The sequence below is a fragment of the Triticum dicoccoides genome, chromosome 3B, assembly GCF_002162155.2.
Source record: "Triticum dicoccoides isolate Atlit2015 ecotype Zavitan chromosome 3B, WEW_v2.0, whole genome shotgun sequence".
In the NCBI taxonomy this organism is placed as follows: Eukaryota; Viridiplantae; Streptophyta; class Magnoliopsida; order Poales; family Poaceae; genus Triticum; species Triticum dicoccoides.
In genome coordinates this window covers 144021892-144025397 of record NC_041385.1, presented here as the reverse complement: position 1 = coordinate 144025397, position 3506 = coordinate 144021892, and the positions used below count along the sequence as shown (strand labels likewise).

Sequence of the window (3506 nt, the reverse complement as noted above, 5' to 3'; positions counted from 1 at the left end):
GTCAAACCTCAATTCAGAAGGTCGCATACACTCCTCGAATTCCGAGAGTATCACAACATTCTTACTGACATGCCATGGTGAGCCTTCCCACACGCGATCGCGATCTCTCTTTTTAGCAAAATCCGCCACAAAATGTTTTCCCCAACAGATCTGAAGACCGGCCCTTTCGGGTTGCCCCATGCGGGCCGAAGAGCGTTGGAGATTGTTTGGATGTGGAAAACATTGCGATAAAGGACCTTACCCGCCAGCATCCACTTCTCCTGTTCTCCCTCCTCAAGATCGTCCAGGACCAGAGGTGGTGTTTCCTTGTCGGTGATGTCAAGTTTCCCGACGCCTCTGCCAACTTTGCCCTAGCTGCCCTCGGCGACAAGGGCGTCTTCCCCTTTTTCGAATCAGTCGACGTCACCATCTTCTGCCCGACCACAGTCACGTCCCGTCAAAGGATCAACTTGCGCCGCCGTGAGTCCACCCTAACCCTAGTCGCCTTTCACAAGGCTCCAGGTTTTTCGGGAAAAAAAAACCTTCATCCCGGATGGATAGATTTTATATGAGCTTCACAGGTCATCGAGAAAATAGAGCACTGTACGAAAATACGTATGCGGCAGCACTTGGTGGTGGGCCCAGTAGACGGCTCGGGTGAACGGCAGGTTGCCGCCGATGAGGTGTCAGGGATCAGAATCCGGGCCGCCGTCTGATCCGTGGATCCGGAAGTTTGGTTTTCCGTCTGGCCGCAGCGGGGTCGAATTGAATGCAGGTTCCGGCGTCTTCTTCGGCAAGGCGAGTGGCGTTTTGGAGGTGAGGACTGCGAGATAGAGGTCAAGAGCGGCGGCGGCGACGGCGAACCACCATGGAGTTTTCGTTGCAGCAACCAATCGGCAGGTTCGTGGGTCCTTAGTTCGCCGGCACTGCTTTCTGCTTTCTTTAGGGCCTTTGGTTAGGCTGATTAAGTACGATTTCAGATCTGCTATGCTCGAGGAGGTGGGAGACTTCTGTGCCTGGCCCTCTGGTCGGGAATGGCGATGAACTGGCTGAGCCAGCTGTGTCACAACATTATGTGGTGGCGGAGAGCGTTGAAGCAGAGATCTTTTCGGCGAAGGAGGACACTGCAGGCAGAAGAGAGAGCTCCTCTCCAACATCTAATCTGTCGACGGGGAAGATGAATCCACACGCTCCCGGATGGAATAAGAGGTTAGTGAAATAAACTACTGGTATATCTTCATAGATGCAAACTTTTATCAAATGAAAATCTGGGAGTCCAAAATCTCCCTAATTTACTCAGAGAGTCATAAATATTTTAGTTATGAGAAATTGAGAAGATGAAATTCTTCCGAAGTCTTTCAGAGATGCAAGAAAGATTTTAGTAACTACAAATTGACAGCATTATAGGAATCAGTAGAGTACGTCAACTAGGTGCAGAGGAATTAATAGAACGCATTCGGATGATACTTGTCGAAATTGTTCTTGTGGGTTCCAGGTTCAGAACTGGGTGCTGCTGCACCAAGCAGAGCACTGTGCCCAACTCGAGTGAGTGTGTTTCAGAAGGCTATCGAGTGTTTTGCAGAAAACCCGGCAGAAAATGTGATCACCCCTGTTCTTGGACTACATTCAATTCCTTGGGCGAGGCTTACGACTTCTGCAATCTTCACCCATGGGAGAAGGGTTTTGGCATGTGGTACAGATAGAGCCGGCTAAATGTGGAGAGGGTCAAGTGCATGCAGAAAATGGTGTGTGGCTGCTCGGTGAGCAATTTTATTTTGCATTCAGTGATTATTATATGAGAGTTGGATGCGTTCGAGTAGCACATGAAAAAGTTTTTGTGTTACCTGATGCAGGGTAAAGCCGGTGTTGAGAACACAAGATCATGTCGACGGTGTTACCTGATTCACTGCCAGCTGAACAAGTTGAGGTAATTTCCCTCTACAGCAAAGCCCATATCATTCTCTCTTTATTCCTCCATTGGGTGTAGGCGGGCATCATTCAACTTTGTTGTGTGTTACCCGTGGCAACGCAGGTGCTGCAGGACAATCTGGAGTGGGAGGATGTGCAGTGGTCGCAGACCGGGGTCTGGGTTTCTGGGAAGGAGTATCCGCTAGCCCGTGTGCATTTCCTATGGGCGAACTAGCGATGGCGCACTCGGGTAGCAGCAGGCCAGGCCAGGCCAGGCCAGCCTATGAAGAAACCATTTTCTTCTTTCTTGAATGCTGCTGCTTTGCCACCGTGACATGCCATCTTGTTTGTGTATAAAAGAAGGAAAGGAGAAGAGAAGCTCAGGAGTTGGTGTAGGCCGTGTTGTGCCTGTAATCTTTTTATTACACACCAACAACCATTATATGTCTTGTCTGAGAGATGTAATTCTTGGTTCTTGAGTTAGGCAAAACCGGATTATTATTCGTTGATTATTGAATGTTGGATGTGAGTTGGAACTATTTATCATCGAATGTTTCTTGGTTGTAGCCCATGGGTGGTGCCTCCCTTTGTTCATAATGACGATGATATGTGCACTTCACTTGAATGTTTGGGCATTTTTATACGAAGACGAAACGGAGGGGTAACTGAAGGAGCCTGACGACGGTGGAGGAAAGAACGTGAGCAAGAGTTCCATAACTACAGTAATATGTTCGTGGAGAAGTATTTAGTGTGCAGTAATATGTACAATGTATTACAGTGGTAAAGTCAGACAGTAATATGTTCAATGTATTACAGCAGTAATATGTTCAATGTATTGCAGCAGTAATATGTTCGTGGAGAAGTATTTAATGTACTACAGTAATATTAATAACTACTCCCTCCGTCCCATAGTCACAGTGGTAAAGGGGGGTAAGACATGTAGGGCAGCTCAATGAGGTAACACTCCTCGATCGTCTCGCGAAGCATCGTCTTGTACAGGAACTTGGCAACGACGAAAACGATGTTGAGAGTGTCCATGTACATCGGAATAGCTGCGACGATGTAGTCGTCATCGTCGCGGCTATATTTTTGCGCCAACTTCTTCGTGTCGTTGACGAGAAAGCTGCAGAGGACGATCGTGGACATGCACGCGAAACACGTGCTGCCTACTGACCGAACCTACCAATCATGTTCATCAGAATTAGAACGGAATTTTCAAAAAGGCGCGGGAAGGGGGGTGTTGTTTTTACCTCGGTGACGACGTAGACGACGTAGACGATCAGAACCGCCGTGCTGGAAGCGAGGAACGGTGTCCAGAAGGTGAAAGGGGACCGCTTCTGCCCCGCCCAAAACGTGAAGACGACCAGGCTTGCCAGGGCGGCCGCGGTCAAAAGGGCCGGCAGAAACACAGCTTCATCTGTAATAAAGAAATTTCGGTTAGGGTTCAAAAAAAAATTACTAGATTTTTTTTCCGGCTCATAACTGCCGGCTGTTCCAAAAAACCCTAATAAGTGATGTTAGGGGGGGAGGGGGGCAGGGCCACCATGTGACACATGTGGTAAGCAATTCAAATCAAAATATTCAAAAAGGTGGGGCCAGGGCCCCCTGCTGGTCCCCCT

The 3506-nt window shown here is 48.5% G+C and overlaps 1 long non-coding RNA gene across 2 annotated transcripts; it reads left to right on the top strand.

Moving 5' to 3' along the window:
• Positions 1-592: 592 nt before the first annotated feature.
• On the top strand, positions 593-2450 carry LOC119281002. 2 transcript variants are annotated; one of them, XR_005138242.1, is made up of 5 exons: positions 593-879; positions 960-1188; positions 1475-1724; positions 1833-1906; positions 2012-2450. It is a non-coding gene; the product is annotated as an uncharacterized LOC119281002 (long non-coding RNA). The 2 variants fall into 2 exon arrangements; XR_005138241.1 differs by having other exon boundaries at positions 1475-1739.
• The last annotated feature ends 1056 nt before the right edge of the window (positions 2451-3506 follow it).